The sequence below is a fragment of the Nansenia antarctica genome (genome assembly GCF_963989245.1).
Source record: "Nansenia antarctica genome assembly, chromosome: 3".
Lineage (NCBI taxonomy): Eukaryota > Metazoa > Chordata > Actinopteri > Argentiniformes > Microstomatidae > Nansenia > Nansenia antarctica.
In genome coordinates this window covers 35844212-35856021 of record NC_137688.1, presented here as the reverse complement: position 1 = coordinate 35856021, position 11810 = coordinate 35844212, and positions in this window count along the sequence as shown.

Here is an 11810-nt window from a genome sequence, read left to right as displayed (position 1 = left end):
CTGGCGGACTCGGGGGGGGGGGGGGGGGGGGGGCAGGGGGGACGACCGCCCCTCCTGGTGCCCCCAGGGTTGAAAAACGTCTCTCTTAAGTGCCCCTTTGAGTGGCAAAAATGAGAGGACGTGCCCTATTGGTGCCCCTCCAATGGTCTAAACTTGACCATGTGCCCCCACAGTTGAAAAACGTCGCACTTAAGTGCCCTTTTGAGTGGCAAAATTAGAGGATGTGCCCTATTGGCTGCCCTTCCAAAGGTCTAAACTTGACCATGTGCACTGCTGGGGGGTCTCATGTTGTGCAGTAAGTGCCCTTTTTTCTTTTCGCCCCTGCCATTCAAACAGCCTGAGTCCGCCACTGCACACATCCATGCAAAAGGAAGAGTAACAGGCATTGTAGGTACTGTACTCTTTGACAGGCTCAGAGGACAGGTCCAAGACACCCAAGAGTCACCTGAAAGAGCCCTTTTAAATGTGTGTGACAGGCAGTGACAGTCCCAAAGAAATACACTGTCACTCAAAGACATTTTTAGTGGGGTGACATTGAGGTAGATCTGGGGAAGATGCATGCATTTCATGACTTTTTAGTTTTTGAATTTGTCTTGATCCTCTCTCTCTTATCTCTCAGCATCATCTAGATTTGAGAGCAATAGCAGGAGTCAGCACAACTCTCTTTCCCCCCTAAAAACCCTCTCCTGTATGACTCCTCTTCATAAACTGTACTCAATAGAAAGCACTCTGCTGATCGTACGGTACTCCGGAAGCAATATACTACTGTGGGGGAGAGTATTGTTGTGAAGAGTAATTCTATTTGCAAAACTAACTTGGCCGTAGGAACACAGGTCTGTCATGAACAATTATTGCATCTTTCATACTCATCAAACATTACCCAGTATGTGTGTTGCACATATTCACTGTAAGATACTCACCTGGTGAATGAAGGTAGTCGGCTGTGCTATACCATTGTTATCAGGGCCCTGGTGACAAGAGGAACGAGGCATTCCTGAGCAATGAGGTGGCCTTGAGAATCTCAGACAAAGTTATGAGTCAGGCCAATGTTTTTTTATTGCTTTGCTGTCAAGCTGCATGACAGGCTTGCCAAGAATCAGCATTTTTCTATTACCATTTAATTATCCTTTTTAAGACCCGCTTTTTGCGTGGTCAGTGAGCGTTCCATCTCACACTGGTTGATTCTGCTTCTGCTAGCAGGCCATTAACTAAACTGATTTAACTCCCAGAGAGGGACTCTGTGGAACATTATAGGCCCGTGTTCCCGACTCCATCTGTCACAGGAAACCACAGAGGAGACACTTAACAGTAGAACAGCCGTGCCTTTTTTTAACCTACTATAAGAGCCAAATGATCATAGTCTTTACAATGGTAAGCTGCTATTTACACACAATGACCACTAGTTTGCCGCCTTGTAAATTAGCCTGCCTCCGACACACAAAAAAAAGCAAAATAGCTTTATACTAGCTTATCCTGATGTGATTTCTAAAATGTAAGGATACTGGGTGGTAGAACGCACATATCTAGGAAAGGTCATGAAAGGAGGATCCTGAAATTTGATCGAGTGCAAAGATATTTTTTTCACTCACATGGTCAAATGACCCCGCCCACGGCTGTTCTAGTGTTAAGTGCAGTCTTTTACCAGCTCCTTGCATGAACTGCAACTGTTCTATCTCTACAGAGCGGCAGCTACAGCTGACTCCAACCTGCCATCTGCTCTCCGACTTGCATACAATGTCCCTGATCCTTGCTTTCTCAGCTGTATGCTGTATATGTCTATTTGATTGATTGATTGATTGAAAACCTTTATTGTCCCCAATGGGGAAATTTTGTTGTCAAACAGCTCAGTTAGGGCAGAAAACATTCAGTACAGAAAACAGAAAAACATTCAATAAAATACATAAAACAGTGCAGGCTCAATAAGTAAAAAGTTCCAAAAGTTCCATCTCCAGGTCTCCCCCACCCTGCGGGGCCTGGTTGTAGAGTCGGAGTGCAGCTGGAATAAAGGACTGTCCAAATCTTTTTGTACTTTGACGGGGGAGAACAAATCTGTGGCTGAACTTGCTCCTCATCCCTGCCAGCTCGCAGTACATCGGGTGGGAGGGATTGGCCAGCATGGCCGGCAGTTTTTTCCCCATCCTCTGTTCTGCCACCACCTCTAGGCTATTTCAGACAGAATGTTTTGGGAGTTTTAGGGAGTCGCCTACAGAGCTCTTCTCTGTATGAGCCATGATTTGACTAACTCATTTAGTGCCAAGGGTGAATAAGGTCGCCTAAACTGTCAACATTCTAGTTTGCCAAGGGTGGCTTTGTTCACCAAAAATGTTTTGTAGTCAATAAAAATGTTGTTGACATGAAGTGCAGGGTCACTGTGGTAAATAAAGCCCACCTCCGAAATGTAAATGTGAATATTAGGCATTCATATAATTCTGTGTCGTGTGCACTTTTCATTGTGAAACACTAACATGACCTTTATGTATGGTAATCTTTCAGATGTAGGGGGTAAACGGGTAAAGATTATACACACACGTTTCCATGTTAAATACCCCATACTGTGCACATCTTGTAATTAAAATATTCAGTGCATACACATGTATACACATACATCAGTGCAATTCACCCACTGACAGCAGTCGAATGGAAGAGAACCAGTAGGTGCAGCTGTGAGCAGCCCGGAGGTGCGTGTGCCCTCTGTGTGCCCCCTGCTGGAGAGAAACGGAAGTGCCAGAGGCAGATGGGAGCTTGGGGGCCTGGTTACTGGTTACTGGTTACCGGTACTTTACTATTACAGTTATTTCACACAGCAGTCATGATTTACTCACTCACAGGTGCAGTGTAAACCAGTCAAAACGCCTCAAAACACAGCTAAACTAGGTTGATGCTACGTCACTGAATTGACATATTAAGAGACTTAAGTGAAAGAAAAAACAGTACGTGTCATCTATTATTCTAGAGATAAACTGTTGTCTCTAACCCAATACACACCACGAATACAAACTAAGAGAGACCACCTACTAAACAGAGAACGTGAAGCAATAGAGCTGGTTATTCCCACTTCCTGTCATCAAAGGAAATTCATAACAAATAAGTAAGACTTATGCAAGAGCCAGGGTATAAACAAATCAAATGTGTGAATATACTCTCTTTGTAGTTAGGGGGATTTCTTTTTCCAAGAAAGTGCTGTCAATCTACATTTAGTTTGCAAGCTTGCTAGAGGCCAATGGAGCTGTCAGCTCAGCAGATTTCACAAAAAGCCCAGAGTCCCCTCTCTCTCTCTGCTCATTGGGCCCTGAGACAGGAAGTCTTTCACATCTCCAGACGCTTTCTTCTTCTTTGATTCCTCCGCTCCTCTCTGTATACCCACCTGGAGGGCCGTTACCATGGGATGTGGACCAATTTGTCATCTTGTCCAAACAGAACAAGCGTCTTTCTCTTCTCTCCTAAGATATATTTGAGAGGAAAAAATACATCCTGTCTACATGGTATGTTTACCTATAGTGATGCTTACAGATACTGGCTGCAACAAAACATTCTTACAGATTACTGGCTTCAACAAAATGTCATGATAAAAACATCACAGATGTTCCACTGTATGATTTGCTTTGCAACTCCACAAGGTACTAGAGTGCTATTCTGAAACTATAACAATGCCAAAACTGAGGTGGCGGATTCAAGACTTGTTTGGAGCAACTGGAGTTGCAGGGCTGCTGTTTGGCGCAACTTAACGCCTGTTTGATGAACAGTGGGTTAGCAGGATGACAGTGAAAGACATGTAATTCAATGGAATGAACCTCTAGATCCTGACAAGATTTGTTCTCCACAGGCTCCGTTCGGTACCTGTACTGTATTAATGACAATAAAGACCATGCATTCATTCAGGCTTGTCAGGAACAAATTCCAAATTACATGTCAGAGGAAAACATGTTGAAAGAGCCAACAGAACTGCAGATGTATCTATTCTAGAATGACAGCCCTGAGAAATGAAAGATTTACCCCCAGGAAGATCCCACATCAGAGCAACGCAACTGCTCCCTTCATCCCCCTTTTGCAATAGGATTGCTTTCGCTGACAGTTCAACCAGTGTCCCCAAGTCCCAATCACATTGTCTTTGTCACGTCCCTGAGCATGCCTCCAAGACACAACTTGTTCTGTCACCCGTCCCCCAGTGTCACACACACACATGCTAAAACACACTCAGAACACACACACACACGCACACGCACACGCACACACACACACACACACACACGCACACGCACACGCACACGCACACAGACACACACACACACACACACGCACACACACACACACACACACACACACACACATACGAGCACACACACACATACACACACACACACACACACACACACACACACACACACACATACGAGCACACCCACACACTCACACACTGTTGAACAGCTACTGCTGGTTAAGCCGCTTCCTGTGTGCCACTGTAGCATTGCGGTGTTGCAGGGGTAGGGGCAGGACAGGGTGACATTTCTGAAGGCACCAAAAACCTTTGCTAAAGTCTGCCAGCGCTGTCTGTTTGGATCACAGTAGTGATGTGTGTTCACATGAAATAAAAGCTCTCTGGGGCACATAAGTGGCGTAGCACACTAATGCGCATGCCATATCATCGCAAGGTCTCTGTTTTTGATTCCAGCCATCGACATATCCTACATGACATCCTCCCTCTCTCTCACCCATCCTTCCTACATTTACATGTTTACATTTTTGGCATTTAACAGACGCTTTTATCCAAGGCGACTTACAACAAATACATTTGACGAAGTGAATCATCTATCCACCAGTCATAGCAGGAAAAAGTGATGTATTCTCAGGCCTGGAGACATTGGCAGTTGTCATGTCGTTTTCTTTTTTTTAATGACACTGGGGAAACAGTACAGGAGTAGATACAGTAGTACAGTAGTAGATGTCTCAGGAGGGACTGTTCCTGTCAATCTCTACTGTCACTATCCCAATAAAATAGCAGAAATACCCTAAAAACATATTTTTTAAAAGAAATAAAAGGTCTCAAAGAGTTTATGAAATACAGTCTTCTGTGTCCTGATATGCACTGGGTACAGGCAATAACAACATGCACTAGATCCGGAACATGCACTAGTTCTGTCAGAATGTTAAACAGTGTTGCTTGTGATGTCCTTAATGCTATAAGTGTTAGTTTAAAGGTCCAGTATGTAGATTAGAGATTTTAGTTAGTGCTTAATGACCAAGATAAATTGGTAGCAGGCAGAGAATGAGATCACATGATAAAGAACATTCTTTAGATGAAACAAAGCTCTTTCTAAAATCTGGTGTCCTGGTCAAGCGTCGGTCTTTACATACCTATTTTATTCTTTGTTTGTTTAAAAATATACAGTATGTGCATATGCAATTAGAAAATGTACATTTGTACATTTTCAGTGTGGCCAAAGAGGGCAGCAAAGCATAAAACGACATGCTATCTTGAAGAGTAGTAATCCCATGTACCGGTACCTTTAGAGCTATGGAGTGGACAAGGGGTCAAGAGTTGAACAGTGTCAGTTAAAAATGTAAAGAACCCTCAAAATGTGACCGCTCTTCTGTGCCATAATTGTATAAGTAAAGACTTTTTACCTCATAAAAATGTGTATCGGATTAGAATCCATCTGTGAGAAGAAGTTCGAAAGAGTCCTTACCACATCAGTTGTAACACTCAGCCCAGCTGTTCACAATCACCGTCTAACTGAGGTGGTGTCTGAGCAGTCATAGACAATCTCCTCTAGCATCTCCTCAGATAACGGATGGCTAGGAGTCCATTCTCTCCCTGATGGTGAAGTATTGGCTCTGCCAAAACAAGAGATTGAAATCTCTTGTAAACAGTCAACTACTCTGTCACTGATACAAATGGAGACCCGCCAAGCCAGTCCACAGAGGATGAATCGTTGGGTCAAATATTTGCATTCACCAGCAGCACAGGTTGTCAAAATGCAGGGGTCAGCCAGAGAGGACGCTCTTATCTGAGCGTTGAGAGGCCATGCAGAGGACAGATGCAGTGGAGAGATTTTTTTTAAATTATTGATACCAGTTACAGTACCTAGTTCTCTGTCATCTATGCTGTGCAAAACATTACAATAATCGTCTTGTGAAATTCTATTCACATATCCCAGTCTGCTAAATGGTAAAAATGTAATAAAATAAAATAAAAGTAAATATTCCTTTTTATTTTTTTTCAAAAGAATACCCTCTAATAGATCTAGCAGTCTAGTAATCGTATTTGCAAGTATGAAACATGATATCTTGAGGCGTCGTGAAACTGTAATGTAGCCCCAGGCTGAATGACGGGAGGACGTATTATCCTGACTGCACATAGGGTGTGTTAGGGCTTCCCTGGTGTCATAGCTCACATCGCCCTACTAACCTGTATTTCATATCAAATTAAAGACAATGCATGGGTATGGGCTTTGTCATATCTAGGGTGGTAGTGGCGTAGTTCAAGAGGTGGTTCCACAACTTTAATATCTTTTGATGGGAACTGGGATACCACTGCCCAAGGTACTGTGAAGTATATCTGTAGTTTGGCAGATTGGCCTACTGGAGAGAACCAGCCTGGTGGTAGACTAGACATGGAGGCTGAAGATCTCTTCAGGTTCTTCTTCTTCGGCGTATGGGTAGTTGTTTTCCTCTCCACTCCACCAGGCTCGGGGCCGAGGGGCTACCCTTTTACCACCCCGAGACGTGGTTGAGGGGCTCACCCGGGCTATACTTCTGGACACCCCTCCAGAAGCCACGTCATCTCTTCAGGTTAGATCTTGACTGTCCCTCCTAAAGACCTCTTCACCCCCACTACCCCTCTGTACAGTTCCTCTACTGGTAATAATAAAAACAAAATAATAATACAAAATAATCCTTATTTCTTCTAGCAATTGTGACTGCCAATGGCACCTGGTCCTAGCATTTTTGTTATGATGACTGATGGACAGATGATTCACGTGCTTTAGACAAATGTACTTGTTGTAAGTCACTTTGGATAACACCGCCTTCTAAATGTCAAAAATGTAAATTAAAAATATTGCAGTTACTGTATGCGATAGAAAGATTAGCCATGCCGTTGTTGATTCATGGTAACAGTGGTGATAGTGGATAGGATAGTAGTGAAAAATAAGGCGTTGTCCATATTTCTGAAAGAGTACATTAACAAAAATAACGTAATTACCAATAACAATTGAAAGAGGCTATGGAACACAAGCCATAGACAATAGATATGGACATATTCTTCTGCTACTTACAACAGAATAACTAACAAGTCATGTCAATAATTCTCTATGGTTCTGCACTGCCGTTGGGTAATGAAGCAACCAAGCAAATAGATCTACAAGCGTATGAAGGAAGCCCTAACAAGTATTGACGTGTTCATGTTGTCTTGTCTGTTTTGCATCGGGACACGCTCTGATGATCAGCATCCTGCTTGAGAGCACCTAGCACCACAGGAGGGCTTTGAGATGAAAATAAGGTGGTCAATGTGTTTATGATCAATAAACACACCCAGGTATCACTATGTAGCACAAGATCCAATATTATACCCACACAGTTGTTACTGTACTGACATTGATGAGAAACATGACTATTCCACCTCAAGGCCATTGTGTGCAGTAAAAATTGCACACACAGTAAACGGACTGCACTTATATAGCGTCTTATTCCAAAGCGCTTTACAACGGCCTCTCATTCCCCCATTCACACACACATTCACACACCAATGGCGGCGAGCTACCATGCAAGGCGCTGCCCCGCTCATTGGGAGCAATTTAGGGTTCAGTCAGTGTCTTTCCCAGTGTCCACACGTGGCCAGCCGGGGATCAAACCGCCAAACCGTGCGATCATTAGGAGACTACCTCCTGAGCCACAGCCGCCCCCACACAGTAGAAAGCCAGTTGAAGACGTACGTACGCCTGTGAGGTCAGAAGGCGGTGATGGTAATCTCCCTGGGTAAGGGATCAGTGCTGTGCTTGTCCAACACCTTTAACACCTTTAACACGTCAAGGAGGCTGTAGGAACCATGAATATGTATTTTTGGGTATTAAGTATTTAGTACAAAAAGCTAATGGGTTTGTGAGTTATTTGATTTGTTTGTTTATTGTTTTGTTCACGTTATCGTTTGATCTTCACTGTACATACTTTGTGTTTTGTCCCCCGCCCCCACCTGTGGTGTATGTCCCCACCTGTCCTACCCGCTGTACATACCTAATGTTTTGTTGTATTGTTCTTCCCATGATGGATGTATATTTATCTTGTAGATAGTACTAGTTATTTGTCTGTATTATCTTGTAGATAGTACTAGTTTTTTTTGTCTGTCTTACATGTAATGATGAATTGAGAATCAAGGACCCCAATTTAAATAAGCCAGTGGCTTTCTTGGGTTTTTATCCTGTTAGTTGACCTTGTATGTAATATGTACTTTCATGTACCTACTTCTGCAAATCTTCTAATAAAGTTTTCAATCAATCAATCAATCAATCAATCTTCCTTCCGGAAGTGACATTATTATGGGCGGGCCTGCCTGAGGTTATTTTAAGCACCTGTTTACCTGTATGGCGGGAGTGGAGAGGGAGGGGAGACAGGGTTGCTGTATTTCATTTACTATTTGTTTGATATTCTTTGTTTTTTGGTCGCTTTTGGATTTATGTACGTCACCGAGCTGCATTGTTTTATATTCAATAAATGCCCTTAAACTTACCTTTTTATCTCAAGCGAATTGTTTTTAGCGCGTCACACAACTTCACCCAAACCCTGCTCGCGTCTCTCAGCAACTCTGGATTTTTGGCTAAATCTAGTCGCTACAGAGGCGTTACGTTATAGTATCATACATAGGTACAGGAGTAGGTCGTCGCTCAGACAAGGTGAGAGCACTGACCTTTCCCCAGTCAGACAGGGGGGAACTGGTCCGATGAACAATGACCTCGTTCGGCTGGTGTCTCTGATCTAGTCTCGTTATCATCAGGAACCTGGAGTTAGTGAACACACCCAACCCCCTCCATCCTCCACAGCAGGTGGCCCACAGCCACTGTGCCACAATCAATTGATGGTTGCTGCTTATAAAGTAGTATAGGCTGGGTAAATGAAACAAAAAAGGTTTACATGGATCAACCAAAAATGGGTGGATTTATTGTATTTGTTAACAATGTGATACTGTATGTAAAGACATCTGCTCACTTTTATTCCTGCATGCTTTTCCTAGCTGGACAATGACCTCACCATTGTAAGAAGAAGAAAGTAAGGATTGGGAATAATCAACAGACTGACTTACTACTGGTGGTGCGCTGTGGTCATCTTCAATATGACGCCATGATTTCTTTAAGATCCCCGATGTGAAAAGGTGTACAGATAGGTCTCAGACGTGGTATAAATGTCAGCCATTGAAACATTGTCCATGTGGTATTTTCAGAGGCGGGCCAAGAGCACTTTATTCACACACATGGTATAGCATGCCGCTAACAACGCTTAGGTTGTGGGTTTGATTCTTGCGGGGACCACTGAAAAAAGTATACAGTCACAACAATGTAAGTCGCTTTGGATAAAAGTGCCAGCTAAATGGCATATATTATTATTATTATTATTATTATTATTATTATTATCATATTACACACGACACTATAGCCTATGTACATCAGGTTATTTTCCTTAAATGTTCTCTTTATTCGGTTCTTCCTTTCATTTTGTATTCCCTGTGATAAACAAACTTTGAACTGGTGCAAACAACCATTAGCAAATCTGACTGCAATCTTTGTTGGAAAAAAAAGTCATTTGTGAGGCAATTATCAAAATGATTTGTTCAAAGAACACATAAAGCCACGAGGCTTTAATGGCGCTAACCACGTCTAGGGTGAAGAGAGAGAACACCTGTCACCCTCCAGTCAGTGTGATTCATGTATCCAGAGCTGTGCTGAACAGCAGCACTTTAATTGCCTGGAAATGCCTTTAGGAAAAACAAATCAAGGACACCACTATTACCATATTTGCCCTGCGGCGTCCCCCCCCCCCCCCCTGTGTAGACCCAGATCCTAATAGCCAGGGGGTCTCTGACCACCTAGACCACTTCTGCCCATGGCGTAGAACAAAGGTGTTGCGCTGCAAAAAGTCCAACATAAATTATGCATTTATTTGCTCATGTACAAAATCATTGGGATAATGCCTGAAAGACAACTGTGGTATGAACAGTTATCTATATGTATGGAATCTGTGGGCTTACCTTCGGGTCATGGTGTGAGAAAAGGATAATTCAGATAATTAAAACTCATAATCTCTAGCATTGCGTAGCATTTCAATTCAATGTTGCTTTTTTCAAGAGAGAGTGGTACCTTGCTAAAACCCCATCTGTTCAGACAGGCTTTTAATGTATAGGGCTGTATGTTATGTATGTTCTGTCAGTGTCTTCTTATATTTTTATTATTTTTGTGCTTTGAAATGTGCTTTGACAAAGTGATTGAGTCCACGAGAAAGCGCTATACTAATTGAATGTATTATTATTATTATTATTGTTATTATTATTATTGTTATTATTATTATTATTATTATTATTATTATTATTATTATTATTATTATTATTATTATTATTATACTGTAACAACTCTGCAAAGCAACATGACACAAGGTAATCAAATAATCCAAACTGGATTAAGCACTGGTAATATGCTGTGGTAGTGTAGTATATTTCTGTAGTATGTATGATCTATGTATGAATATGTGGTATGTTTTAGACACACACACATGCCAGGGCATGCAGGGACACAGATGACCAGCAGGGACCTTTGGGGGTTGGGCAGGGACACACATGCACGCTGGCCCCTCCCCTCTGGAGGGGAACGGGGGGAGAGACAGAGGCAGAGCGCTCTCTTGCAGCCCAGGATCCACGGGGAACAGATGTAATGTATAAACCTGCCTGTAACTGATTAAATTGTCTTAAACTAACTGTTCTTTGATTCATAATCAATAAGAATACACGACAGTAAATGGCGAGCAAGCGACGGAGATAAAATAACTTAATTTACAGTATTGTGCGGACTCTTCAATTCGACGAAGAAGGTAGATTTTCTGCAGAAATCTCTCTCTAGTCGATTGGTGTGTTTAAAATAGGCTGTAAATCTCAGATAAGTTATAGTCAAAAGAATCTGTGTAACGGTAATCTTGTTGGAATAGAAGCAAACTTTTCATAAATCTTTGATGGGTGGGTGGTGAGAGCCGGACTTGGAAGCCCGTTTTTTGTAAAAAATAGTGTTTGATGGTAAGGTTTGTTTGTACGGTATTGGAATATCGTGTGTGTTTGTGTAAAATTCGGTGAGGTTGTGTTTATGTGTTGGAGGACTGGGTAGTCTGTTTTATATTTTAGCAGTGGAGAACATGTGAGGCTCTTTTGTCTGTTTGGAAGGACGCCATTGTGTTGCAGTGTACTTTCAGCGGAGTTTAGACGCCATTTGCAGTGTGTCAGAGAGTCTATTCTTAGACGCCATTTTTATGAGGGTGTTGCAGTGTACTTTCAGCGGAGTTTAGACGCCATTTGCATTTAGACGCCATTTGCAGTGTGTCAGAGAGTCTATTCTTAGACGCCACCATATGAGGGAAATGTGCCATTTTAGAAGTATTTGAATAAGATTATCTTGGCAAATAATACGTTGAACTGCATTGAAAAATAATCTTGATATTGCGGTGTCGTGAAAAGTAATCGTTTATGAAAACAAATTGTGTTAAAGAGATTGTTTTAAAGCAGGCTACAAACACGCGGGGGTTTCCCCACAGAGAAGGACAAAGGCTAGCCCCTCCCTCTCTTC